We start from the raw sequence: 15459 nt of genomic DNA on the forward strand, positions 1-15459 counted from the left end.
GCAATGAGTGCTAAGTGAACTATTCATGATTTAAATCATGAGAAATTAGTCAGTTACGACTACCTCTCATGGAAATGGTCATACGTGAATGACTTACTTAACGCAGTGGAATCCCAAAATGATATCAGAGATTATAATGTTATGTGAACATTTTAACTAAATCAAATTACATAGAAATACATCTTTTTAGAGGGAGAATATGTGGTTAAAAGAATCAAATATATATATATAAATCTAGAGTGCTTAAAAAAATTAAATTTCTGAAAATGTAAACTTTTTTCAAGATATCCACTCAAAAAAAATTACACCTTAAAAAAATCTGATCTCTCCTAATACTTAATAAATCTAAAATTAAAATAAAATAAAATAAATTAACATTATATTTTATTATTATAATTATTTAATCTCATGCTTCATTTTAAGAATCCTATAACATCTTTCTTATATTAAATTGATATTTAAATATTTAAAATTATATCACAACATTTACTCTTTCACATGTTTCATATGTTGTTTGGATGCTATGAGACACTCATCCCGTACGTTAATTCTTCTCCATGGTCACTTTCCCAAACCTTCAACATCTTCACTCTCTCCCTTTCTTAAATCTTCGATCTTCATAGTGAATCGAGCACGGAATTCCTTCTGTCATCCTTTCACTTTGAATATATTTGATGCTCCATTTCAAACATCCTTTCACTTTGAATCCATTGGCTCTCTTGCTTGCGCTTATGTGGAATTCGCCTTAATCCCTGCAATGGCTTTATATGGTCCTCAAAAGGTGCAGGCCTCAATAACGGTGGAGGGTATAGCAATTTGCACGGTGCTACATAAATTTAAAAGAAGACGAAAAGGATAACTACACTTTGACAACTTTGCAAATTGCAGAGAGAATCACGTCTGCAAAAATAACTTTGGATCGCAGATCATTATTCTGTCAATGTTGGATGACGCAACCACGCGTAAGCAGAACCTTCATACACATGGTAATACCAGGACCATACCCATTGGGTGACAGAGGGAATACAACTCTCTCACAAATTCTATATTACAGTATACGACACATGCTCTTCTACATTGTCTGAATTCGAAATTTCAGTTCCCCTCGTTCTTTTTCTCGCAACGAATCTATTTACTGATTGCTTTTTCATCAATTTAAGGCAAACTACAGCGAGATAAGTGCATTGCCTACTCAAGTGAGGAGCAAATTCTGGGATACCCTGCTGGGACTTGATCCCTTTTGAACAGGTACGCAGACAATTTTTATTGGACCAGAAAATTGGAAACTTGGGACATTGTTTCAGCGCATTGTTTATTTGTTGTCGTACTCTTCTTCGTTTTCCTGTTTTATTCAATGGGGAAGATAATTGAATTTGGCGTTGAAATTTGTTGATAATCAATTTAAATAGCGCCTTTCTGGCTTGGCAGTTGTCTCTGCAACGGAATATTATGGCTGTATTTTTAAATTTAGATTTTTAGTTATTGGATCCTATTTCAATGGTATATTTCAATAGTGACAAGGGACAATATCTTGAGTGGTAGTCAGTGGGTTTAATTCCCTTTTCACTCGGGTTCTATTAACCGGAGATATGTTAGCCTGTGTGGCAAAAATTTGAATCCTATAAGGCTGAAAGGGCTGAGGTGAATAGTGAAAAAGAGCTTAATATTAAAGTGAATAGTGGCACCTGTTATGAGTAGCATCATGGATTTTGCCCAAAACATTCCTCCAAAATTACAGATTCACCGGTTACTGATTCACCAGTTACTGTAAGAAAATATTGTATACTTCAATCGCTTCATTTTCTAAATAAATAGTTTTGTTACAACGTTATGAAATATTTATTTTCTGCCCTATCTCATTTTGCTTCCCGGGAGATGAAAACCAGAGGGCCTTTTCTTGAGTTTGGCTTGTTTCTCCTATTTTTAAAACAAAGGAGATTTATTAATAATTCACAAGAATATAATTCAATGATCGAAAGCATCCATGAGTTTAACCAATCTTAATCCAAACTTCTTTAGAAAATGGAGGAGTGCACGCTAAATGAGTGAAGATATGTGATGGTTATGGAAAGTGAGGACTATTTGAACTCTACATATAGTAGTGAAGTAGTCCTGGTCGTGGTCGGTCTAATACTCTACTGCAAGGTGCCTGTATGGAGTTTATTATTGGCCTGTATCATGTGGGGCCATTGTATATTTCTAGATTTAAGTCAGCCTAGTTTTCTCCTCAAGTTATTTATTCTTTTATATGAATTTAGGCTGCCATTTTATGCACATAACTAAATCTGTGAATCTTTCTATTGAGGGGAGTCACAGCTTTTGCCCCTTTGAGATGCTGATTGTCACCAATGCGACCAGATTTCTTTGTAAGGTTGTTGGCCATTAGCTATCCCTGTTGGTTGCATCTTTGTCTTTTTCTTTTTTCTTCTTTTCTTAATTCCATATTTCGAGTTTTTATTCTTAGGATTTTTTGTTTCCATGGGGGCATTTGTTATTGAAGTTAGGTCCTCTACAGTATGTACATTCTAAATTTCTTCCTTAAATGTTTTCTTTCTGAGGAAGACTATTTTTCCAATATCAGGTTTGATTCTTCATTCTTATTCCTAAGGTTCTTCTCCTTGTGGGATGGTGGATGGTTGGATTCTTTTGATCCCTCTATTTTTTGAATGCAAGGTTAATGGCTTTTGGTTCCTTTATTTTGAATGCAAGGTTAATGGCTTTTGGTTCCTTTATTTTGAATGCAAGGCTAGTGGCTTTTAGGATAGCATTCTTTTGAATGCAAGGTTAATGGCTTTTGGTTTCTTTATTTTGAATGCAAGGCCAATGGCTTTTAGCATAGTGTTCAGTTCTATGGTTGATATTGAAATTCGCAGGTCTGATTTTAACTTATTTATAATTCGGAGGATTTGATATCGTATTGGCATATTTATTATTCTAACAACCAAGTTTTGCAAGCTTTCCATTTCTTTTCTTAATAAGCTTTGAATTTTTTTATTATAATATTAAAAATGTGACCAAAATCAATAGGGAGAAGTACAACTAAAGAGACAACCAGTGTCCTGCACCTAAGGGGAGATTAAACAAAATATTCTTCTTCTTACTAGACTAGAAATTTCCCAATTTGACTAGAACATGTGGCTATGGAATGTCTTGATAATACTCATGTCGATTGACTATTAATTGCCCATTTTTTTATATGTGCCAAGGTTGGTTTGAATGTTTTCTTGTTCATTGTTGGCACGCAGGACATAGAACCAATGCACAATTCAAACCTTCCTTTTGTGAAAATTCCAAATTGGAACCCTATTGTAGCAACTGGAAATTATTCCCCTAATTGTTAATTTAATTTAACAATTTATTCACTGTTTGCTACAGAAAATATTGAATAAATCACATTGCAATCTACACAAATAAAATTGTGGAAAAATAAACGCTGGAAGAAATGCTAGCACACATAATAAATAACATAGTTATTTTTGGACAAATGTCCTCGGAAAAACCCAACTTGGGAAAACTGGTGCAACAGATGAGGGTTTTAGTACTATGCAGCGGTGAAAAATCTAAGTACAATCTGGATGTCTGAAACTGGCAATCCACAACAAGAAAATCTGGGCAAAAATACTGAAGGGAATTTCCCTTCTCCGACATGCAATCTCTGGCATGACTTGCCTTTAGAAAACTCGGCCTCCAAACTCCAGCATGAGCCTCTCCTGCACCATTTGCCACACGTGGCTCAAAACTGCCACTAATGAAGCCATTTTGCCTCTAGCTGATGAGGGAATTGTTTCTCCGACCTTCTAGCACCTCTACCTGGCCTCTGGAACGGAGAACGATTTTCCTCTTCAGCAAATCACTCTGCCTGGTGAAGCTACTGCGTAGAGCCTCTGCGCTGCCTCTCTGGGATAACTCGGCCCTCTTGCTGTTGCCTCTCCAGATCTGGAAATCTTTCCTCTTGACTCACTGTCCTTGCCCCTCTCACACTGCTTCGATCTCTAGCTCTCTCTCCGACAATAGACTGCTGCTACTCTGAAAATTGATCTACTCAGAAATCGAACCTCACAAGTGTCTTCTCCATCACCACATCGACCTCCTCTTATAATCCTTTGTTGGAGCACCAACGACCAATATTAAAACTTAATCAATGGCTAGGATCATCTCTGGATCGATTCGTGTGAGTTTCTAGATGATTCACGCATTGACTTAATTAATACTGATTAATCAACCATATTCCCTAAGTTTAGACTTAAGAAATATTTAAAAACTGGTTAATAATCTAATTAAGTCATTTCTAGGCGAAATTTCCAGAAACAATTTTTGGGTTTTGGAGATCTCATGTATTCTAGCCTCTCTACAAAATTTCGTGGCTAGAACACATCCGATGCTACAAAAACTAACACTCCCTCTTAGCGAGGAATGTGTTCTAGCGCTATTGTACATCTTGTGGCAGCACCCTGTCTCTGCATCATCTCCTGTCACGTTGCCGATGTCTGACTATACTTCCCACCAACCACTACGCAACTATGATATACGCTATATCTGTGTTGCTTCTGACCTTGTTGTATTGTTGCCAACACTGCATCTGCACTGCAACTCTCTCTCATCTGTTGCTATTGCAGCTGAAAAACATCCAAAATACTGAATCAACTGTGATAAGTATAATGCATTTATCACCTGAGTCTTTGGCTGCTGCTAGTATCTGCATTGTCTCTGAGGAATTTGCACTGTTGCTGACTCTGCACTGTGCCAAATGCAATGCTTCCAACTCTGCACGACGCTCCCTAGCATCTGACTGCTACTAGTCTCTGCAAGTGTCACTCGGTCTCTGACTGCAACAACTGCCACTGATACATCCTGCTACTGAATACTGTGGGCCCCCATAGCCAGGTAATGATCCATGAGGTGGACTCCTCAAGGATCATGCCCAATCTCTGTGGTTCTTTGGGACTATGGTACCAAATCTCCCCACCTCACTCCTAGAGATATATCTGCGAACATAGCGAAGTTTTCCTCCAGCCTAGAGGAAAGCCTATCGATCTCTACTAAAGCTGTCTGCTGGTCTTGCTTCTCCTCCTTGTCCTTCTTCTTGAGAAGACATTGGGTACTGTAGTGATCGAGCTCACCACACCTGAAACACTTGACCTTTGACAGGTCCTTATTCTTCTTCCTCTCCTCCCCTTGTCCCTGACTGGGATCCTTCTGTTGATTTTGGGTAGCATTGGATGTGCTCTAGCTCTGAAATTTTGTGGAGGGGCTAGAATACATGAAATCTCCAAGACCCAGAAATCGTTTGGAGTATTTCCACCCGGATGAGGAGTTATTAAAATAATTAATATTTTTGATGGGTTCCTAAGTCTAAACTTAGGAAAATAAAAATATTAATGGGTATTAATAAAGATAAGGGTGAGAAGCTTCTAAGAGACGAGGATCAAGTCTGTTTTAATCTTAGCCATTGATTAGAGACTTAATCTCAACCGTTGATTCATCAACAAGAAAAACATAAGAGAAGACTTGAGGATCATTTGGAAAGCCACCGACAGATACTCAGTATCCCAAGGAAAATTGATTCTCGAAGAGAAGGAGATCGATTCCAGAGGGAGAGTTGCAGGGTGGAGGAAGAGGAGGGTATCAACAACAGTCAGTGACTGAGGAGAAGGTGATGCAGGGGTATTGAGAGACAACGCAGAGGGAAGACGCAGTCCAGGAGACATAGTCCTCACGCTGGCTGACGCAGAGGGACACAGAACCACACAGAAGTGGGAGAAGGGTCTCCAGGGTGTCAGAATGTTTCCAAGAGAAGTATGAACCTTGCCTTAGGTGTTTTCTCTTAGTTTCTTTGTAAAACCATTCCTTGTAAAGTGATTATTGCTGAAGATTAATAAAACCCTCATTTGCTGCACCGATTTTCCCACATTGGGTTTTTCTGGGGACAATTGTCCGAAAACAACTGTGTTGATGTGATTTGTTATTTTGCTTGTATATCACTGTTATTTTCTCTATGTAATTATGTGATAACTGCAATAGAATTTATTTTAATGTTTGCTGAAGGAATTTCGTAATTAACTTATTGTGAGAAATAAGTAGGTGAAATAAATCAGTAGAATTTCGGTTAGAATTTTTCACACCTTCGATGCAAGGGCCACATTTTCCTCCTCCTTCACATGCTTCTGTCCACTACTGCTGCTAGTTATGGAGTTCTTTAGAAGAGCTTGCCTTAATTTCTCCTACTGCAAGTCTACCCGCATCTTGTCCCAATCTGGTAGCTTGTCTCTGCCCAAAATGCTTTGGACAAAGACTTGTCATTCCTCGGAGACATTGTTGAGAGTCAATCTTACAAGCACTGTGGGTCGAGGCGCTGCCACAACAACTGACAATTGGTCCCAAACCTCTTGAATCCTGGTGAGGAAGGGTCTATCACTCTTAGAAAATCAGAAAGGCAGCAAGATTTTCTTATACTTGATAATTACTTGTGACGTTCTTGATTTCTTATTAGGTTTTTTTATATCTTCTTTATTTTAGTTCATCAAGCAATTACCAAAGAGATAGCACGTAAATCAATGGACACCAGATATAGGCACACAGCCAGGGAAAAACCCCTCTCTAGGGGAAAACCCAGTCAATAATTCTTCCTTCAATAGTTTTCTTGAGATATTCCAAGACTCTAGACCTTGACACAAACTTTCCTCCACACCAAGTCAGCCTTCTTCTATGATTGCAGATGAACCTACTTGACCTGATAGCAACAACGACAGTAGCAACACTTTCTTAAACCCGACAACTTTGACCTTGCTTTGGAGACTTCGATCTTCACTAAAAGACTTCGATCTTCACTTAGAAACTTCGATCTTGGTCCAATACAACTTCTAGAGGCAGCAACACCCAGCAACAACAACTTCGATCTATACTTTGATCTGGCAGCAACAACATGCAGCAATTGGCTACAACATCAACAAGGGAACTTTGATCTTCCAAACTAGGGCACGAGAGAGAGAGATAGATGCACCAAAGCTTCAATTTTCCTTCCTTCCTTCTCCTAGACGAAACTCGTACTCCTTTTGCTTCCTTCCTCTATTTCGCACTTTTTCCCAGCTTCAAGGAGACATCGAACTTGCTTTAGTTGATTGTCCTCCAAATGGAATTCAAACTGTTTCATAAATAGCCTTTAGGTGAGGTCGAATAGCCTTCCTTGAGGCCGACTTGATCATCTTAAGGCCAACTTGGTGTGGAGGTAACATAATTCACATTTTGACTCAATACTTAACCTTTTTACATGATTCAAAAGCCCAAGAAGGGTCTCTTTAAAAGTACAATGACTCTATTGACTCGGAATAAATCCTAGAAGTCTTCAATGGGGACTTTGACCTAAAACATGATGACCCAAGCATGAAACTCATGCTTTAATAAGTCATAATAATAATAATAATAATTTTTTTCGTTATTCTTTTGACAAGTACATTACATGATGACTCAAATACATTAATGAAGACCGAACCTAATTACATTTTCCAACAATGCCTTCCCCCTTCTGCATTCGGATGAGCCTCAACTTCTCCTAGAGATCTATCAACCAAACTTATGCTTGGAGGTAAATTATTAGTGCAAGCTAAGCCTAAAATGCTTAAGCAATAGTTATGAGTGAGTTTCTTAGTTTAAGATTTGCTTAAGTACTTTAAGTTATGATGAATCTTTAAAGACAAGAGTACTTATAAATTATATGCAATCTTACAACCAAGAAAGTGCCAATAAATTAGTGCCAATGTTAACCAATCCATAGGATGCTCAACTAAGGATGATAATCCACTTAACAATTAGCCAAAGATCATCAACACAAGATACAAGATATTTAAATATTGATTATCAATAATCTTATGCCAAGATTTTGCTCTTTAAATAACACCACTTATTGAAAGATGCTCAATTAGAATAAATATTAAGATACCAATTCCTCAAGATAGACAACAAATTTACCAAAGCTTATTAAGATCGTGAAAAAGCACAAGGTTATGATCTTAACTTAACTTTTCAACGACAATGTCAATTAGATCTTAATGCCAAAGTAACTTAGACCATAAATATGATTAGGAGATTAAGAGCTTAGATGTTTGAATGATTTTAGTGCCAAGTTAACAAAATCTCTAACACAAGAAAAGCAATTGTTAGAACTTAACAACAAAAACCACTATGAGCCAATTTAATCATGAAGGAGCTACTTATGATGAAGTATAGGACAATAGTAAGTATATCACTCTAGATCAATAAATTATTAAACATGTAAGCACCCAATATGATCAATGGAACATTAGACGACTTTGCCAATTGAAAATATAACCTAACTAACCCACATATGATGAATTATTCAGAGTATATCAGATCTAGAAATTCTATTTACAGCAGCAAGAAAAATATGCAATTAGTGAGCTACTAGTGCAATAATTTATGCCAAAAGATGCCCAAAACTTTCTAGATGCTGAAACAAATTTACCATTGTGCAATTTTGAGTTTTTAGGGCTTCTTAAGATGTGCTATTAAAAAATTATTAGATCTGATATATTCAGTTATGCAGAGAATTTCCAGCAAGAAAATGACTAGATCTAAGCTAGATATTCAATGCCCAAGTAGCCAAGATACTAGTAAACTTTTACCCTAAGATTATCAATATGTTTAGATCACTTAGATGTGATTTTAGGTCATGCAATTCACTATTATGAAATGATTATGACAACTGAAGAAAAACAGTGACAAAGTGAGGGTTTAGAAAGCAAACCCTAGGCCCAAGGCCTTGTAGCACACTTGCCCAAAATGCCAAAATTTCTTCAATGATTTTTCCACCTGAAAAATACAAATTTTGAGCCAATTTTCTTTGCAAAACACACCAAGTTTCAGTCTCAAAATCAAACTTACTCCCAGAGATGGAAGAGAGGGAAAATTATGTTGTTTTTGGGGTAGCATCGGATGTGCTCTAGCTCCGAAATTTTGTGGAGGGGCTAGAACACATGAGATCTCCAAGACCCATAAATTCTTTGGAGAAATTCCACCCAGAGTGCATGTTATTCAAATAATTAATTATTTTTAATGGTGCCTAAGTTAAAGCTTAGGAAATTAAAATAATTAAAGTGAATTAATGTAAATATGGGTAAGAAGATTTTAAGTGATGAGGATCAAGCCTAATTTAATCTTAGTCGTTGATTAAAGATTAGATCACGACCGTTGATTTCTCAACAGGAAAAGTATAAAGGAAGGCTTGGGGTCAGTTGGAGAACACACACAGTGAGAGCAACACTTGAGCTAGATCGAAATTCTGGGGTGTGGTTTGCTGAGAATTTCAGAGTGAGCTTCTAGTGCAAAGAGGGGCAGTTCGGCAGTGGGACTTTCGTCCAAGGCCGATAATACATAGTAGAGAGGCAACACAACACCAGGGAGAGACAACGTAGCTCTAGGAGGGTGACACAGAGGCTGGAGGGTTGATGCAGTCACATAGAGGCAGTGCGGGGTTTCTCTGAAGTAGATTGGGCATCAATTCAGCGAATTGATTTCTGAGCTGGGAAGGCTCACCGAGAGGGTGACACAGCTCCTAGAGGAGGTGACACAATCCCAACACAGAGTTGGGAGCAGCCATCGCTGCACAACACTAGGGACATCGCAGTCACCTATGGGGTTTATTCATCTAGTTGCTAGATCCGCCAAATTTTTTGTTTCCGGATAAAGGTACTTTTGCCGGGTTTATTCTCTGTTGGGTGAGCCGGATTTGGCACCCTAGTTGTATTTAGAAATTTGCATAATAATAAAACCCTCATATCTGCTGCATCGGTTTTCCCACACTGGGTTTTTCTGGGGATGTTTAGTCCAAAAATAAGTGTGTCTTTTGTGTGGTTGTCTCATTTATTTTTCAGTACTTAATCTATATATTTGTGTAGGCTGCAGTGTATTTGCATTAATATTTTCTGAATAATTCTGAAAATAACTTGCTAAAATTAATAACACAAGTAGGTAATGCAAATCAGTTTACTGCAGTAGGATTTCTGATTTGTTAGATTCAGAAATTTTCACAAATTAGGGCCAAGAGAGGGAAACGCTAGGCCTAGTAGGGCTAGCGTTGGGGAGAAGAGGGCCTAGGAGGCCACAAAAGAGGCAAAAGGAGGAGGAGAAAGGCCAAGTAGGCCTAATGCAGGGATAAAGGATGGGGTTGAGAGGCTTGGGAGAAGCCCTAAGGCCCACGGCCTAGGGTTTCAAGGGCACCAAGGCTAATAGAAAGCTTAGAAGGGGTTGCGACTAGGAGAAATGAGAGGAAAAGGGAAGGAGAGGTAGGGGAAGGAGGGCTGAGAGGAGAAAGAGGCTAGCGGAGGGGGAACGAAAGCCAAGGAGGGGACCAAAACCCACAGAAAGAGGAGAAAAAGGCCTCAGAGGCCCGAGGCAAGGGCAAAAGAGGAGTCTGAATAGCCTAAGGGCTATGGCCAACTCTAGAAGGGCCGAAAAATGTGACATAGAGCCACGAGGAAGGGACGCAAGGAAGGAGGAGACTAGTGTTGGCCTCAAGGAGCCTCAAAAAGGTGACACAGTCCCTAGAAGGGTTGACGTTGGCGAAGAAGAGGATGATGTTGGCCCTTGAGAGGGAAGATCCGGGCTTAGGAGCCCTAAAACTTGAAACATCAGCTTTGAAAATTTTTATTGCTTCAGATCTTCTGTTTGCTGCAAATTCTTCAATGGCTGGCCCTACAAAAATTTTGGAGACTAGATATTACCTTCAAGGGCCTAGATCTGGCTCTAATCCAACTCTTTTTTCTTTCTCACACCTGCAAAAATAAATTTACAAATACCCAAAACCGCAATTAGAAAAAATAATTTACAAAATATATTATACAAATTTATTTATAAATGTACAAATATACAATGCTTTTAAAAGGAATATTGAAGATAAAAAATTTAGAGATTTTTTTATAGATGGCTAAGTATACTTTGGAAAATAAATGCAAGCTACATCCTTAGTGAAGTTAGATAAACCATAAAATATTCGAAATCAAAACAAGGTCAGCCTACGTCCACAGTTTGTGAACTTGGATCCCAAGGATTGGGGAACCTGCAAACACTATATATTTTCTTCAAGAAAGCTTGTTAGATATATGGCGAATCAGATCACCTAAGATAGACCCAAAATCTATCAATAGAATGTCCTTATCAACATCTAATCAACAAACAAACTTTAAAGATTTAATCACGATATAGGAATGCCCATACCCAACACATACCACAAATCAGTGGACAATAAGCACCATGAACTGCACCCCAAAGTCTTTATTATGGTTCAAAAAACGTTCTCAGCAGGATAGTAGTGTCACATCAACTTTTTTGCAGAATTTTCTTAGTCAAATATCAGATGGATTGAGACACAAATGACTCCTAATTTATAGATAAATCCTCCAAGTGGAAAAATAACGATTAGTTGGCTTGATTCTCGTCAAAATAATCTCGCCTGTCGAAAAATATTTGATCATCTTTTAATCTTCATCATTGAAAATATTTATTTTTGAGGAATTTTCGAATTTCTCATTTAACTCATTTTTTATTAGCTCAAAATAATTAATTTTGAGCTAATTTCCTCAAAAAATTGATTTTGACTTATCCACCAAGATCCAAGGGTCCAATTTTTCTTGAAATTTCCAATATTCCCTTGGTGGGGGACCTCCAAATATTTTTTTTTGATACCTACAAATTTTTCCACTTGGAGAATTTAATTTTTCTAAGACTCTAATTTTGACTCTAATTAATTAAATTTTTGGCTTAGGATTTTAATTTATTTTTGCCAGAAAATTTAATTAATTGACACTTGAGGGGATTAATAATTTTTCCACCCTCTAATATTTTAGCCATGGTGTCTAAGTATGAGGGACCATGCATTAAAATATTTTTTACATAAGATAATTACATTTTCAACCCTCAAAGGGGGAACACCCATTCGGTATAGACCCTCAAATTACATACCCAATTCTGCAACACAATATGATCTAGTAGACCAAGTGATTTGTAATAAAATAATTTAGCCAATTAGCTTAAATTATTCCCAAACCACTTTTACATAAGACTCGACTAAAACACTAGGACTCACCTAAGACTTTGATGAAGAATTCCACCCTAGCTTTGAGGTGAGGTTGGAGGGAAAAACTCCGCCTATCATCAATGTTTAGAAACACAGATGAGTAAGTGAGACGAAAACCTCCTAGGATGAAACTCTTGTGAAAACAATAGGCTTACCTAGGTTGTTACATACATACATGGTCTTACTAGAATCATTTAAGTTATAAATTTGCAGAATGGGTTTACAAAGACTCAATCAACTAATGACTGATGATCCGATCCCTTGAATATTTTTTGGCATATCTGCTTCCTTGGAACTTTGACAAAAAATGTGCAACATCTGGCTCCATATGGGGACACGTTGCTTCCATGAAGTAACGTGAGAATCCAGAATCCTGCATCCAAGAAAAAAGAAGTCCATCAAATAGATATCCATTCAAAATCGAAATCATCATGCATATATAGTAAATCTTGCTGGAATAGAAAAAATCTACTCTAACAAATTGGAAAACAACATTAGAACATAAGCGCATGAAATAAAACTAGCTAATGACATAAATTAAAAAAGAGTAGGGTTAGAGATATTATACAAACGATGCCCCATGGCATTAGATGTCATCGATGTGGCACAATCTCGGACATCTGCTTGCTGACTGGTAGATCAATAGGTTGCTTATCAGATGTCCCTTGCTGAAACTTGACCCTCTTTGGTCGGTGTAATTGATCATCATTACGCTGCATATCTCTGTCAAACTGAAACATGCTTCTCTTTCTGTTTGGAGGAGGGGATGGGCAGTGGAATGAAGAAAAGTGATAAACTGGCTGGACAAAGTTTGATTCAAAATATGGTGGATGACCCTGTGGCACAACTTCTTCACCATTTTCCAATCTCTTTGGAACTTCCACGTGATATCTTCTTTCCACTTCTCTATATAATTTGACCATGCCACCAGTTGCTGTGGGAATAGTGGCGTAAGATAAATCCATCTAAATAGACCCACCTAAATCAACTGCAAACTTCCTGGAAAGAAGAATTCCCCAACATCTGGTGCATCAATTACTTGCTATGTCCATGGTGATGATCCTCTATGGGTAATCAACCAAGGAGACTTGTAGATATTTAACCACACCAAGGATTTCAACCTTTTTAGAATCCATTGAGCAAATATTATGGTAAGGCCTAGATATTCTTAAGTTCAATTGTTCCATAACTTTCTTAGTCATAACATTTGTAGATGCACCGGAATCAAGCATGCAATTGTGAAGCAATTGGTCATTTATGTCCAAAGTTAGGAAGAAGGGTTGATGATCTTCATTTGTCATATAACAGTTTAAATCTTTCAACTTAATTTCCTCATCCTTAGAATCATTATCAACATTACCCTGTTGAACCATACCCAAAGCCTTGAAGAAAGATGCCCTTTGAGATGGAATTTTTAAAAGTTCAAGCATTGGGACAGACATCTTAATGCTATTAATCCATGTAGCCCATTCCACTTTTAATCCTGACTTGTACCTTTCAGAAGCAACTTGTTTGTTCTGATTCTGATCTTTACTTTTCCTTTGATAGGTGTATCCCTTACTTTTAGCAATCTTTAAAATTTTCTCTTGAGATGGTTTTTTACCGTATGCTTGAGTGATGGGGTCCTTTTCTTCACTAAAATTATTTATGGTGAATCATGAAGAAATCATATCATCACACTGAATCTCTTTAGGAGCGTCTTGGCCTACATTATTTGCGTGTTGACTTGTTTCTTCCTCTAAAATTCTCCTAGCAAAGACACATGTACTTTCTTCATGGAAGCTTTCACAAGGTCTGTAGAAAGGGATAGGCTCGTCAACCACATTAGGAGGCTCAAGCAGTGTGGCAGGCCTTTGACCATTAGAAGGATTCTTTCTCGACCATGGATTATTGTTACCTCTATTATTATTGTTATTCCTCAGAAAAATACTCTGTATTTGGCTTCCTTCCATCTGGATCAATAGATTTTGCATATCACTTATTTGTCTGGCATGTTCAATTTTCATTTCTCTGATTACTCGAGTTAATTCCTTAACTATTTCTGGGTCTTCTTCTTTAATTTCCTTTCCCATAGATTTAGTTGGACCTTTATCAAAACTCGGGACCTCTGACTTACCTGAAGCTTTTCTATCCTTTTCCAACTCTTTAGCTGTACTTTGGGTAGTGGCTAAGGTAATAGGCTTGGCACGTCTAATTTTATATTTAGTGTCACTGTTAAAGGCTTCGAGATATTGTCCCAAAACTGTCTTGTCAAGAGGCCTATAATCTTGAGCATGTCCCTTAGAAGATCATTAAATGTTTGGTTGAATTCTTTGACTGTTTCATTTTCTCTTTTCTTTATAGTATTCGATTCTTTGACTAAGTACTTTAGTTCCCTCTTATCCCCGTATTTGTCTTTGAAAGCATTAGTGAGGGCTCTCAAAGAGTCAAAGGAATTATCCGCTTTATCATGAAACCAGTCAAGTGCATTATCTTCCAATGACAAAACAAATAATTTCATCCTGACATCTTCATGATTGTAGACAGTGGAATGAGTGATTTTTTGCACAAATGTGTTGAACTTTTTAATATGAGCTTCAGCATTGATGGCATTTTTTCCTTGAAAGGCCGGAAGCTTGCTCATGGTAGACTCATTCGGAAGGTTGTGAGGATACCCTTGGACATTTGTGAAGTTGCAAGGCTTGTAATAATCACCCATGATGCCTTGATTAATGAAAAGAAAGTGGAGATCAAGGAGAGCTTCCTGTCCAAGAAAATTTAATTGCTCTCTAGAATGAAATTTGTTTAATTGGGCTCTTAAAACCTTTTCAGGATCGGAAGCAGGGTTAACCAAGTTACCAAGATTCCTTCTAGAGTAAGCTCTTTTGAATGATTGAACAAGTGGAGTTGCCACCCAAACAGGAAACCAACCTAAATGTCCAGGTGCTAAAAGTGTGAATGAACAAGATGAAAGGATTAGTGAGAGGAAGAAAGATAAAGTGATGAAAAAATGAAGAATGATGAAAGATCAGAGGATTATGAAGATTAATGAGAGTGTCGTCAACACTAAGGTCCATTAAATTGGTCCCCGACAATGGCGCCAAAAAATATTGTCGCTAATATTTTACAGGCGCCGCGATAACGACTAATGGCGGAGGCTATCCCCCTGATCCCCGCCCACTCTGTTCTAGTTGTCTCCCAACAATAGGCTATGGGGGGTAGCCCCTATGGAAATGAGATGATGAAAGACAAGTTGGTAACCAACTTGTCTGGGAGACATAGTTGAGTGGCCTAGCTACTTGGTTAAATTTAGCAAGACTTAAGGATTTAATTAAGATTTAGAATGAGACCAGTGCTTTATGGAGTCAAAATTCTTGCTTATTACAAATTAA

General features: G+C 37.6%; 1 protein-coding gene across 2 annotated transcripts in view; it reads left to right on the forward strand.

Moving 5' to 3' along the window:
- The first annotated feature begins 592 nt into the window (after positions 1-592).
- Positions 593-15459, forward strand: part of LOC149179730 (putative alpha-amylase 2) — a 284569-nt gene continuing 269702 nt past the window's right edge. The window contains exons 1-2 of one of the 2 annotated variants that reach the window (XM_089415781.1): positions 593-986; positions 1161-1248. The gene's annotated coding sequence lies outside the window, so the exon portion shown is untranslated. Of the gene's footprint in view, positions 1249-15459 lie in introns of both variants that reach the window. The other variant, XM_089415780.1, reaches the window with a different exon arrangement.

This window comes from Pinus tabuliformis, chromosome 3_2, assembly GCF_031772625.1.
Source record: "Pinus tabuliformis cultivar Carrire ecotype Pingquan chromosome 3_2, CPIR1, whole genome shotgun sequence".
NCBI classification, from domain to species: Eukaryota; Viridiplantae; Streptophyta; class Pinopsida; order Pinales; family Pinaceae; genus Pinus; species Pinus tabuliformis.